Source organism: Globicephala melas, chromosome 8 (genome assembly GCF_963455315.2).
Source record: "Globicephala melas chromosome 8, mGloMel1.2, whole genome shotgun sequence".
Taxonomy (NCBI): Eukaryota; Metazoa; Chordata; class Mammalia; order Artiodactyla; family Delphinidae; genus Globicephala; species Globicephala melas.
Window position 1 is genome coordinate 98,346,688 of NC_083321.1, and position 14,833 is coordinate 98,361,520.

Genomic DNA, 14,833 nt, shown 5'->3' on the forward strand with positions numbered 1-14,833 from the left:
GTGGAAAGGGGGAAAAACAGTAGCTTTACAGTGGAGAAAGCTGACAAACTGTACCTCAATCAGATGATCAAGGGCAACATCAACAGTAAAAAGTCATGTTGATAGTGTGTCTTCTTGGTATGATGTGTGGAGAACGGTGCTTTACCTCCGTGGTCTTCCTCCCTGAAACCCATAACACCAGTCGAACCATGAGAAGAATATCAGTGAAAGATCCCAGTTGAGAGACATGCTACAAGGCACCTGACCAGGACTCCTCAAAACTGTCAAGGTCATCAAAAATAAGGAACATCTAAGAAACTCTCAGTCAAGAGGAGCCTAAGGAAACATGACGAATAAGTGTAATATGGTGTCCTAGATGGAATCCTGGAATGGAAAAAGGACATGAGATAAAAACTAAGGCAACCTGAATGAAGTATGGGTTTTAGTTAATAATCATAATGTATCAATATTGGTAACTGTGACAAGTATGCCCTGTGGATGTAAGCAGTTAATAAAGTGGGGTGGGCAGCGGGGGAAGTGGGGGAATTCCCTGGCGGTCCAGTGGTTGGGACTCGATACTTTCACTGCTGAGGGCCTGGGTTCCATCCCTGGTTGGGGAACTAAGATCCCACAGGCCTTGTGGGGAGGCCAGAAAAAAAAAAATGGGAGGAAGTGGGTATGGAGTTTATAAGAACTCTCTGTATTATCTTTACAATTTTTCTGTAAATATAAAACTATTCTAAAATTTAAAAGTTTATTTAAATAATAGCTATGCTCAAATCAATTCATTAAACTAAGTGAGGTCTCTAGTCCAATGCTTTTTAATACTTATTTACACAAAACAGTTTATTTAAACAAAATATTAGGTGATGTTCAATTATATATGAGTAAATGTTGATTTGCTCTGGCTGAAGTGGAGCAGAGTTGATTTGCTCTGGCTGAAGTGGTGAGCCCCAGCCCTCACCTGCTTGTACCTGCTGGGCCCGCTTCCTCCCCACCTGCCTGCCTCTGAGGCAGCCCCAAGGATCGCCAGCCTCTCCGTGGCATCATCTGCTCTCCTTGGGTCCTCCCTCCCCATAACATCCTAATCTGTCCTTGAACACCTCTAGAAATGAGTATCCCCCCACCCGAAAGACAGCCTTTATCTTTTTATGACTTTTTACTGACTGCTATGATTCTCAGCATTTTTTTTTCCACATTGGGTCAAATGTATTTATAATTTCTATCTGTCGGCTTTAGTCCCATGCAGAATTCATGTCAAATACAGTTTTTCCATGGTGGTTTTTCCATTTTTTCAAGACAGGTGCTTTTTCCTCTCCCCCACCCCATGGCTTATTTCTTGACAGGACAGATACTCCCTGTCCCTTCAACTGGTTGTTAGTGACAGGGTGGCCATTGTTCTTTGACCCCATAGAGGCCAGTCTCTTGACCACTTTGTATGCCCCCATCTATAAACTCCCTCCTGGCTTCACCTCCTTCCCCACTTAATTCTATGAGCCTTTACTCGGCCACTGTCTTCCCATGCTCATTGCCCTTTTATTGAACCCACCTTGCCACCTGGCTTCTCTCACAGTGAATATTTCAAATTTCCTTTACTCCACTTTCCTCAAACCCATGGTCCCACCGCTTGCCCCGCTTTATCTCAGTGGATGAATCCTTAATACTACTTTAAAACAAAACAACAGTCATGAAGTGAGGAATCCTTCACCTTCTTAACCCCATACCAAGGAACTGTACTCATCCTTTTTTTCCTCCCCTCTTAAGGTTCCCATCTCCCATCTCAGGCTAATTCCACTGTCAGTATTTCATATCTCATCTCCTCCTGCTTTCTCAGGCCTTGTTTAATCTATTATCCCTTATATATCTGACCTTTTGTTCCTGCACTGAAATTGTTCTTGTCAAGATTACCGGAGTCCTCCTTGGCATCTTGATTTTACTTAATTCTCTTATCAAATATTCACAAAACGCCTACAGTGTACCAGACACTGTATGTACTGTGCAGTGGGGATCCGCCAGGGAAAGAGGCAGGTGGAATCAACGTGTATATATGGGGCCGGGGAGATGAGGAGATAATAAATAAAGGAGCAAGCAAATTTATAAAATGTTAGGAGGTGAGTGATAAATGCTGAGAAGAGAAATGAATCAGGGTGAGACACAGGGTAAGATAGAATCAGGGTCAGCCCTCTGAGGAGGTGGCATCTGAGCTGAGATCTGAATGAAGTGAGAGACTGGACCATTCTTGGATCTGGGGGAAGAACATGTCAAACAGTGGGAACGGCAAAGACAACAAGTGACCCAGAGTTAGGAAAGAGTGTGGGGTATTTGAGAACCAAGTGGAAGACCCATGTGGTTGGGCTAGAATGAATGAGTTACAAGGGTAGAAGAGGAGACTGGATGAAGAGGCAAGCACCAGATCACATGCCTGTGACCTTGGAAACACATTTTTGTTTTAGCTTCCAGATTTTTCTCCTACTTCTCTTGCTGCTCCTACGCAGCCCCTTGCAGATCCTCCTCTTCTGCGTGTCCTTTATGTATTGGCGATCGGCAAGATTCTATCCTAAGCCACCCTTTCTTCTCTCTGGACAGACTGTCCCTGGACAGGACACACAGAGCAGCCACTGGATAAAGGTTGTTTGATTCTGATTTCTTTGAGTTCCATGTCCATTCTGGTTAACTCTTCTCAGACCAAACTCTGATTTTTCTATAGATCAAATATGATCTGACCAAGCAAGGATGAGCATAGGGTTCCCTTCTCCCTTATGTTTAGGTTCTGTAATTCTATAAATGTAGTCTAAATTTGTGTCTTAGTCATTGCTGTAGCCCTAATGCCTAGTACCGTGCCTGGATGATTATTGAATAAATTCAGCAAAAGAAAGGCATATTCATTCCTTGGCAACCAGTTCACATGATTGACTGAGAGTGAATGTTACTCTTACCACACTCTTAGGCTCCTAGGGATGAATTTTCAGACCTTCACAGGCTGTCTGTGAGTCTGTTACGTCTTTGTGTCTTGTTATGCTTGGTTCATTGTTCCTGAATTTCAAATTTTTTAAGCATGTTGCTTCAGCAGAGTGATCGCTTTCCCTCAGAGCTTCCCATCATCTTTGATTTTGACGAGAATGCCTTTTGTATTTTCAATTCAGTTGTTGATAAGATGGTCGAACAGGATGAGGTCAGAGACATGGAGAGCCCTCCAGATAATGGGATAATTTCTAATCCCTGCTCGACGACTAATAAGGGTGCTTTTAGAATAATGGGATCATTTAATTTGGATGCTGGAAGGGACACTGAAGGTAATTGATCAGGCCTGCTTATTTTGCAGATGAGGAAACCAAGACTCTTCTATGTGAAGTAACTTCACCAACATCACACAGTTAATTGAAGGAGGAACTGGGGGGAGGACTCACATGCCAGTTACTCTAGGTTTCCATAGGCAATTCAAGTTTACCCTTTCCTTTTTATTTTTACGATCTAGTGTTTGTTGCTGCATAACAAATTACCCAAAACCTAGCAGGTTAGAATGGTAGCAAACATTTTTTATCTCAGAGTTTCTGTGGGTCGGGAAATCAGGAGCAGCTTGGCAGGGTAGTTTGGCTGAGGACCTCTCGTGAGTTTGTACTTAGATGGCACCTGGGGCCGTAGTCATCTGAAGTGTTGGCTGGGGCTGGAGGGTTCAGTTCCAAGCTGGCTCACACAGAGGGCTGGCAGATTTGTGACGTTGTGCTGGAGGTGACAGATCTCAGTTCCTTCTCACATGAACCTTTCATGGGGCTGTTGGAGGGTCTTTACAGCATGGCAGCTGGCTTCTCCCAGACGAAGGGATCCAAGAAGGAGAGAACAGGAAGGAAGCCACAGTGTCTTTTATGAGCTGGCCTCTGAAGTCATACTCCGTCATTTCTGTGCTACCCTGTTAGTTACACAGGTCAGCCCTATGCAGGCAGAAGGATGGGGCTCACTGGGGCTAGCTCAGAGGCTGCCTTCCACATTTGGCCACCGCCTCAGTTGAGGCTCTTTTAACTTTTGCGTAGAATAAAGCTATTGCCTCTGAATGATCGTCGCATCCCTATCTTATTTCTTTCCCTACTGAGCATAAATCCCATAGAAGTGCCTGGTGAGTCTTGGTAAAATACAACTCTGATAATATCATCCCTATTCAACTCCTTTGCCCTCTGTTTTTTGTTGTTGTTTGTGTTTTTTTAAATTTAATTTATTTTTTATACCGCAGGTTCTTATTAGTTATCTATTTTATACATATTAGTGTATATATGTCAATCCCAATATCCCAATTCATCCCACCACCACCACGCCCCCCCGCCATTTCCCCCCTTGGTGTCCATACGTTTGTTCTCTACGTCTGTGTCTCTATTTCTGCCCTGCAGACTGGTTCATCTGTACCATTTTTCCAGGTTCCACATATATGCGTTAATATACGATATTTGTTTTTCTCTTTCTGACTGACTTCACTCTGTATAACAGTCTCTAGATCCATCCACGTTTCTACAAATGACCCAATTTCGTTCCTTTTTATGGCTGAGTAATATTCCATTGTATATATGTACCACATCTTCTTTATCCATTTGTCTGTTGATGGGCATTTAGGTTGCTTCTATGACCTGGCTATTGTAAATAGTGCTGCAATGAACATTGGGATGCATGTGTCTTTTTGAATTATGGTTTTCTCTGAGTATATGCCCAGTAGTGAGTGGGATTGCTGGGTCATATGGTAATTCTATTTTTAGTTTTTTAAGGACCCTCCATACTGTTCTCCATAGTGGCTGTGTCAATTTACATTCCCACCAACAGTACAAGAGGGTTCCCTTTTCTCCACACCCTCTCCAGCATTTGTTGTTTGTAGATTTTCTGATGATGCTCATTCTAACTAGTATGAGATGTTACCTCATTGTAGTTTGGATTTGCATTTCTCTAATAATTAGTGATGTTGAGCAGCTTTTCATGTGCTTCTAGGCCATCTGTGTGTCTTCTTTGGAGAAATGTCTGTTTAGGTCTTCTGCTCATTTCTGGATTGGGCTGTTTGTTTTTTTAATATTGAGCTGCATGAGCTGTTTCTATATTTTGGAGATTAATCCTTTGTCCGTTGATTCGTTTGCAAATATTTTCTCCCATTCTGAGGGCTCTCTTTTCGTCTTGTTTGTAGTTTCCTTTGCTTTGCAAAAGCTTTTAAGTTTCACTAGGTCCCATTTGTTTATTTTTGTTTTTATTTCCATTACTCTAGGAGGTGGATCAAAAAAGATCTTGCTGTGATTTATATCATAGAGTGTTCTTCCTATGTTTTCCTCTGAGTTTTATAGTGTCCGGTCTTATATTTAGGTCTCTAATCCATTTTGAGTTTATTTTTGTGTATGGTGTTAGGGAGTGTTCTAATTTCATTCTTTAACATGTAACTGTCCAGTTTTCCCAGCACCACCTATTGAAGAGACTGTCTTTTCTCCATTGTATATCCTTGCCTCCTTTGTCATAGATTAGTTGATCACAGGTGCGTGGGTTTATCTCTGGGCTTTCTATCCTGTTCCATTGATCTATATTTCTTTTTTTTTTTGCCAGTACCATACTGTCTTGATTACTATAGCTTTGTAGTATAGTCTGAAGTCAGGGAGTCTGATTCCTCCAGCTCCTTTTTTTCCCTCAAGACTGCTTTGGCTATTCAGGGTCTTTTGTGTCTCCATACAAATTTTAAGATTTTTTTGTTCTAGTTCTGTAAAAATTGCCACTGGTAATTTGATAGGGATTGCACTGAATCTGTAGATTGCTTTGGGTAGTAGAGTCATCTTCACAATAGTGATTCTTCCAATCCAAGAACATGGTATATCTCTCCATCTGTTTGTATCATCTTTGATTTCTTTCATCAGTGTCTTATAGTTTTCTGAGTACAGGTCTTTTACCTCATTAGGTAGGTTTATTCCTAGGTATTTTATTCTTTTTCTTGCATTGGTTAATGGGATTGTTTCCTTAATTTCTCTTTCTGATCTTTCGTTGTTAGTGTATAGGAATGCAGGAGATTTCTGTGCATTAATTTCGTATCCTGCAACTTTACCAAATTCATTGATTAGCTCAAGTAGTTTTCTGGTGGCATCTTTAGGATTCTCTACGTATAGTATCATGTCATCTGCAAACAGTGACTGTTTTACTTCTTCTTTTCCAATTTGTATTCCTTTCATTTCTTTTTCTTCTCTGATTGCTGTGACCAGGACTTCCAAAACTATGTTGAATAATAATGGCGAGAGTGGACATCCTTGTCTTGTTCCTGATCTTAGAGGAAATGCTTTCAGTTTTTCACCATTGAGAATGATATATGCTGTGGGTTTGTTGTATATCGTCTTAATTATGTTGAGTTAGGTTCCCTCTTTGCCCACCTTTTCTTCTAGAGAAAGAAGAGCTGGGTGTTGCTCTGGTGAGCAGAGCTCAGTAAAACTTTAATCTGCATGTGTGCTGATAGGTGGGCCTGGGTTCCCTCTCCATTGGTTGTTTGGCCTGAGGCAACCCAGCACTGGAGGCTGCCCGGCTCTTTGGTGGGGCTAATGGTGGACTCTGGGTGGGCTCCCGCCTAGGAGTACTTCCCAGAACTTCTGCTGCCAGTGTCCCTGTCCCCACGGTGAGCCACAGCCACCCCTGCCTCTGCAGGAGACCCTCCAACACCAGCAGGCAGGTCTGGCTCAGTCTCCCCTGGGGTCACTGCTCCTTCCCTTGGGTCCCAATGCTCACACTACCCTGTGTGTGCCCTCCAAGTGTGGAGTCTCTGCCTCCCGCAGTCCTGTCGAAGTCCTGCAATCAAATCCCACCAGCCCCCAAGTCTGGCTCTCTAGGAACTCCTCCTGTCGCCAGACCCCCAGGTTGGGCAGCCCGACGTGGAGCTCAGAACCTTCACTCCAGTGGGTGCACTTCTGTGGTATGTGTTCTCCAGTGTGTGAGCCACCCACCCAGCAGTCGTGGGACTCGATTTTATTGTGATTGCGTCCCTCCTACCATCCCACCGTGGCCTCTCCCTTGTCCCTGGACACGGGGTATCCTCTCTGGTGAGTTCCAGTGTCTTCCCATCAATGACTGTCCAGCATTCAGTTGTGATTCTGGTGCTCTCGCAAGAGGGAGCAAGTACACGCCCCTCCACTCTGCCATCTTGAACCAATCTCTCTGCCCTCTGTTTTTTAAAGGAGCTTAAAGGTTTCTTGTTGCTAAGATGATCATATAATTTATTATCCAAACCACAGCACTTTTGAGAGTGAAGCAGGGTGTTCTTAGTAATTATGCATGAACCAGAGATGTAAATGAATACTGTCTTGAGAAAACCAGGACTTGCTCTCATCCCGTTGCCTCCCAGTTAGGAATAAGAACCTTATTCTGTCCATTGCTTTCATACCGGCAACAGCTTTCTCTTTCACCACTTTCTCTCTTACTCTCAGTGTTGATATTTCTTCTGCTCTCTCCAGTCATACCATTTTGTGTTTCCCAAACATAGTCATGCCTTCCTTCCCTGGTGGTCCAGTGCTTAAGGTTCCACGCTCCCAATGCAGGGGGCCTGGGTTCGATCACTGGTCAGGGAACTGGATCCCGTGTGCTGCAACTAAGACCCAGCACAGCCAAATAAATAAATATTTAAAAAAACCAAAAACAAAAACACAGTCGTGCCTTTGCACATTCCTGTTTTTGTGTGTACTGTTCCCTCCGAATGGAATTGCCTCTCCACTTCCAAACCTCGTGACTCCAGCCTCTTCTCAAAGCTGCCATTGCAACCCCCTCCCAACACATTATGGACTTTCATCTCAAAAAATCCATAGTAAATTTTTACTTCTCCCGTCCTTCCAGTCCTTCTTCCCACCTCTCTTCTTTTCTCCTTGTCTTCTTTTTTTTAAAATTTATTTTTATTGGTGTATAGTTACTTTTCAATGTTGTGTTAGTTTCTGCTGTACTGCAAAGTGAATCAGCTATACGTTTATATGTATCCCCTCTTTTTTGGATCTCCTTCCCATTTAGGTCACCACGAAGCATTGAGCAGAGTTCCCTGTGCTATACAGTAGGTTCTCATTAGTTGTCTATTTTATACATAGTATCAATAGTGTATATATGTGAATCCCAATCTCCCAATTCCTCCCACCACCCCTCCTGTTCTTCTTTTCCCATATAAAGACTGAGCACCTTATGTGTGATAAGCGCTGTCCTAATTACTTCCATGCACTTGGCATAACTTTCTGCTGGTAGTTATCTGTGTACCTTTCCTGTCCTCCCTACAAGTTTATTATCCCTTGAGTATAGATCTATGTCACACTCATTTAGCAAAATCTCAATAAGTGTGGCATGAGCCATTGAACATTGTAGATCCTTAATAAATTTTAGTTTATTGAAATCAAACAGGTTCTGGAAAAGAAAGTTTATGGAAAGATAATCTTGATTTTCATACGAAGGAAGGGCTATTCTATTAAAAGTGGTTTTCTTTTTCAGCTGAAACACAAATGAAATTAAGTAGTAAAATTTTGGAAATGTATAGAGGGAAACAGTGGACCCTTCCCTCCTTTGAAGTTTTCAGATGCACCACCCCTCTTGGTAGATAACCAAAAGATGCCTGGATTCATTTTTCAAGGAAGGAATTAATTTTTACATTGTTTCTTTTCCCTATCTGCCTGCCTTACCCAAAAGGACAGAGGAGATATCAGAGCTGCCCTGGGTGAAGTGTGGATTTGACTTATTATCCACGAAATCACATATGTTCAAGTAGTAATTTTCATCCTTGTCTGTGCATTAGAACTGAATGAGGAGTGTCTAGAAATCCCAATGTCCAGACCGAATACATCAAACCAAATTCATCAGAATCTCCGTCAGGGAGACCCGGGCACCAGTACTTGTCAGAGCTTCTCAGGTGGTTTCAACGAGTAGCCCAGGATGAGAACACCTGTGCTCAGCCAGAGAGCGCTGGGTAACGGGTGAAGAGACCCAAGTTGTTTCTGACCTTGGATAAGTTTCTCTCTCTCTTCTGCCTGCAGTCCATCTGTGAAATAGGGTTTCCCGCTCACATTTTTTTTCTGTCCTGCTGAACTGTTGAGAGATGAAGTATCAGAACGAAAAGGCAACTAGAGATCAAGACTCTGAGAATCCTGTTACCCCAGTAGGCTCTAGCTGCTGTTTCTCAGTAATGATGGTTCGGTCGTTCTTTGGAACAATGAGGCTGGGTTGATGAATGCACCTCATATGGTAGAAAGGAAGCCTCTCTCCTCTTTGCCGTGCCCTCCTCCTCCCTTTACTCACCATCCTTCTGTGGAAAAATCTGCTTGCTGGTTCCCCTTTATCCACCCCCTTTTCCTGTGGCTTAGAGGTGCCACACCATGTGTCTCACTGCTCTACTGTCCCCCGAGATGGGATGGATCCTGAGAGACCTGCCTATCCTTGATCCCAGCAGTGCCATTTCGTGGTGTGCGAGAATATCTCAGTGCCCGGAGATGAGGACTTTGCTTTGGAGGATCTCTACCCAGTACCTTGTTGGAGTATTTTGTGCATTTTGCTCTCTTTGGATAGCGAGGAAAAAACAAAACTTTGCTTATTATCTGGTATTATAGGGATAATAATATCTAATGTTTATTAAATATTTTGTGTAAGCCAGGATCTTTTTTGCATTATCTATTTCATATTCACGCCAATCCAGCAAGCATGGCACTATTATTATCCCCATTTGATAGATGAACAAGCAGAGACGTGGAGAAGCGAGGCAACTTCTCGAGTGTCATTGAACTAATAAGGGAAAGAGCTTGTACTTGAATCCAGAAAACTGTGAAACGGAGCCTTTTTTTTAACAGACCACGTGCCAGGCATTGTTTAAAGCAATTTGTCTTTTTTAATTCAGTTACTCTCCATGACAACCGTATGAAGCAGATTCTCTTATGTAGATTTTATAGATGAAGAAATGGGGGCACAGTGAGGTTAAATAACTTGCCCATGGTCTCACAGGTAAGAGGAAATTGCCTGAATAATAACGTGAAGGAAGACTGACTACGCCTAGCCCCAAATGGCACAGGAATCTATTACTTTCCCTGCCCAGGAAGTTAAAGTAAGGAGAGCAGGAGACATCTGGCCATTCTGATGCCAGAGGCATCACAGCAATTCCTGACAAGGGTCTGGTGCTCCCCAGATTCCAAAGGCTGTGTGTGTCCACTCAGAACTTCATCCTTAAGGTAACCCGGGGGCGGGTGTGGGTCATCAGCCCTGTGCAGAGCTCATGCCCGTAGCCACCAGGCTCTCCTGCCTCTCATGGTGTTTGCTTGTCCCGGAGGCTTCCTCACACAAAGTGGCTCCAGTGACTAATGGACGCGGTGAGTGGTGCCCTGGGGTTTCCGCACCCCCTGGAGAGCAGCAAGAACAGGAAGCCATCAGACTGATGAGCGTGGCTTCTGATGAGAGTGGCTTCGAGTGGAAGCCTGGTTGAGTGCTTAATGGGGAAGAGGATGAGTGAATCAAGGAGGGAGCATGTCCAATGGGGACACGTCACATTGGGGAGAGCCAGCGGAAGGCTAGCAAAGCTGCACCTTCTACAACCGCCCCGGTCACTAGTGTCCCAAAGGGGCCATGTTCTCATATTCCCTTTTTGAAGGAGAAATCCACCTTCTGGTTTACTTCTGTCCACATTAGGGGCATCCTAATAATCAGATAGATAATAACAATAGTAGTAGTAGTACTAGTAATAATAATAATAATAGGATGATCGTATTGAGTACTTCCTGTGCGCCAGATTCTGCGCTATGAGTGCTGATGAGTTATCTTATTTGATTGTCATAATGACAAGGCAAGAACTATTATCTCTACTTAGTAGATGAGGAAAATGAGATGAGAGAGGTTAGCTGAGTTTTCTGGTGTCCCAGCCAGGAAGTGGCAGTCAGGAGTCAAGGCCAAGTCTCCGCAGCTCTGCAGCCAGGACATCCTTGGCCTTCCTGCCCCCCCACCCCCCCGCCGCCTCCTGCCGCTTAGCAGTCCCACAGCCAACCTCGTCATCACGACACCTGTCACTTTCCAGATTTAGAATTCCAGAACCCAGCCTTCTAGCTCTGTCAGGAAGTAAAGGTGGTTTTTCTACTCTCTCATTTAAGAAAATCACCTTATTATGAATTAAAATACAAATGCAGGGGAGGACAGCCAAGCAATAGAACTCCATCAGCCCCCTCAGTGCTGTCTCCTGATCCAACCATAGACTCTCCCCGCCCTGAAAGTAATCGCCCTGCTGACTCCTGTTGTCATAATTTTCTGGTGTTTCCTTTTAGTTTTATCGTTTGACCACAATTCTCTCGACATGCTAGTGTAGTCTTTTCCATTTTAAAAAGTCGACATGTCTTCTGAGTCCCTGTTCCTCTCCAGGTTCACTTTTCGTCAGTTTCTTTTCCTTACACTTTATTTTGAGAGGAACTCGGGGCACATGGCCTGTGGAGTTCCTCGCAGTCTGGAATGTGCTGCCTGCACACTCGCAATGCAGTTCAACAGTTCTCTGTCCACTTTTTTGCCTGCAAATTTCTTGCTGGACCCAGAAGTTTGACCTGATTAGGTTTGATCTGAGTAGATCTTTTCGGCAAGTTCGTGGGTGGGAAGCACATAACATCTGTCTCTCTTTTATTGACCTTAGTAATCATTGATGCTCGTTGTCTAGATTCATCAATTCATCAGAGGTTGCAAAATGGTGATTTCCCATCATTTATTTTTTATGTATTTGTTGGAATACTTTAAAAAGGAGGTGCTTCCCCTTGGCAACGATTTGATTATCTAGTGTTGTAGTTGATATAGGGGGAAAAAACCCCAACAAATGTTGACTGTTTCATTTATTTGCTAGTTTTCAAGATAATGAATTAATTCCCTGAACTACTGCAGGGACCATTGAAGGTGACCAATTAATTTTTGTTGTTTTAAAAATTGAATCTCTCTAAAAACAGATACTGTATATTAACGCATGTATGTGGAATCTAGAAAAATGGTACAGATGAACCAGTTTGCAAGGCAGAAATAGAGACACAGACGTGGAGAACAAATGTATGGACACCAAGGAGGGAAAGTGGCAGGGGGGTGGTGGTGGTGGGATGCACTGGGAGATTGGGATTGACATATATACACTAATATGTATAAAATAGATAACTAATAAGAACCTGCTGTATAAAAAATATATGAAATAAAATTCAAAAAAAAATTGAATCTCTCCAAATTAGGAGTTTGGGATTAACATATACACGCTATTATATATAAAATAGATAAACAGCAAGGACCTACTGTATAGCACAGGGAACTATACTCGATATGTTGTAACAACCTATAATGGAAAAAAATCTGAAAAAGAATATACGTATAGGAGTCCGGAGACCCCGGCCTTGGGCGCCTTCACGCTGTCTCGGAGTGCATAATGCTGTGAGCAGGCAGGCGCCGCGCCGGCTGACCCGGCTGGAGCTGCGCGTGGCGGGCAGGGACCGCGTGCGCCCTCGGGGACTGTTGGTGCCGGGCGCCCGGCCCCGGGGTCAGCGGCTGGGATCCTTGGCGCCGCTGGTTTCTCCGTGCTGTGGAAGGGACTGGCGGATGTAACCGGCTCTCCAGAAACCCCTGCTTGGCTGTAAGTCCAGGAAGGCCTCTTAGACCTCCATCTCGTTTCAGAGCCACTTCAGAAGCTACTTGAGAAAAATGATGTGACCGCTCCTATCAACAAGGATATTGGGAAACCTGTAACATCTGTGAAGAAAGTGGCCCTTCTTCCCTTTTGCAAAATCGACATCTTCAAACTCCAAAATGCCAGCCAAGACCCCAATGTACCTGAAAGCTGCCAATAACAAGAAAGGAAAGAAATTTAAACTGAGGGACATCTTGTCTCCGGATACGATCAGCCCTTCCCTTGGAGACCTCCGCCACACCGTTCACATCGGCAAAGAGGGCCAGCACGACGTCTTTGGAGACATTTCCTTTCTTCAAGGAAATGAGCTTCTGCTGTCTTTGGAGACATTTCCTTTCTTCGAGGAAATGAGCTTCTACCTGGAAACGAGGAGAAAGCATGCACGGGCCAGTTCCCTGGGCATAACGAGTTCTTCCGGGCCAACGGTACCTCCGACTCCATGTTCACAGAAATGCCCTCCCCGGTGCTCAAAAACGCCATCTCCCTTCCAACCGTCAGAGGGCCCCAAGCGCTCATGTTGCCCTTGTTGTCACCGGTGACATTCAGTTCCAAACAGGAGTCCTTAGGGCCGGGAAGGCTGCCCCGGCTTAGCTGTGAGCAGGTCATGGAGGAGAAGGCTCCGGAGAAAAGCAGTCTGTTGGAGAACGGGACGGTCCACCAGGGGGACATCTCGTGGGGGTCCAGCGGGTCCGCATCGCAGTCCAGCCAGGGCAGGGGCAGCCTCTCCGAACAGTACCCGACTGGGCGGCGGAGGACATGTTTGACCGTTCCGCCCCGTGCGAGCTCCTCAAGGAAAAGACTAAATCAGAGGAGTCCCTCTCTGATCTCATGGGTTCCCTCCTCTCCTTGCAGCTCGATCTTGGGCCCTCATTTCTGGATGAGGTGCTGAATGTCATGGATAAAAGTAAGTAACAGGACACCGCCGGCTCTTTTCCTTTGGGATAAAAGGTATCAAAAACCAGAACAAAACAAAACTAACCACAGTCAAAGAGAAGAGCGTCGCTGGCTGTACTTGCTGTCACGTGATGGGTTTTCTAAAATGACGTTCCTACAGAATATGTTTTTACCTGATATGCCCTGTTTGCAAAAACAGTGAAGGAAACAAAAACACCTATCCTGGCAAAGAGAGGAAGTGAGTCAGAACCCATTTTCGGCGGGCACTGCTGACGTACAGCTCACATTTTTTGTTTTCAGGCCTTCAGACATGTAAGAAATCTGGCTTGGCCAGGACTGGCACTACTTATGAAGGGCTGTGCCAGTCACATGAAGGACCTTTACAGTACTCTGGCATTTTCTGAGCACGAGGAAGTCAAAATTTATTTAACACCCACGCCTTTTTTCTAGGCTGTTTTCTATATTATATTGTTTGGGCTCACCGTAGCAAATTCTTCCGTGTTAGAACTTTTCTCTGTTTTCACATTTGAACAACTTTATGGGTTTCGGGGATTTGCTTGTAGCTCTTAGATATCCCTATATAGTATATCTATATTGCAAAATTTTGACTGTCAGCTACATGTTGGTAAGACACAAGCAAAGTATTACTGTAACTAAGTTATTTTTAAAGTTAAAGTATACTTTTATGTGCCTTTGGCTTTTTATTGCAGAGTCTGCATTTTATAGGTACTACATCAGATCTGGTCATTTGACTTTCCATTGGGGTTCCATTGTAAGCTGTGTATGTGTATGTTTGGAAAATGTATTCATACTTAGCTTTATTTTTTTTTTCTTCATCTGTTATCATACTTTGCACAGCAGCCAGCAATGGATTGATTGTAAAGTGTAAAGGCACAGGTTACTCACAATGCTTCTGCAGAGGCCGTGGGCTACACCACATAATGTTATTTGGAAATACGGGTGTTTTAGTACAGTACATACTTGCATTAGGTGGTACTTCATACAACACCATAAAGAGTAAATGTTAAAATAGAAAAAAAGAATATACGTATATATGTGTGTGTGTTTATATAAATATATATAATTGAATCACTTCTGTAACCTGAAACTAAACAACATTGTAAATTAACTAGACTTCAGTTTTTTAAAAAATGGTTAAATTAAAAAAATCTCATTTGGGGGGAAAATGTCCAATTCCAGAAACAGACTTCTAATTACGTTGTACTTATTTTGGTAAAGATGCATGTCTTCATTGTGAATCTGGGATTTGTATACTATGAGAGTGATGATACAATTTTATTTAAGCATAGCAATATAATAAGGAAATGT

General features: G+C 43.6%; 1 pseudogene; it reads left to right on the forward strand.

Moving 5' to 3' along the window:
• Positions 1 to 14,427, forward strand: part of LOC115841415 (cdc42 effector protein 3-like) — a 48,640-nt pseudogene extending 34,213 nt beyond the window's left edge.
• Positions 14,428 to 14,833: the final 406 nt, after the last annotated feature.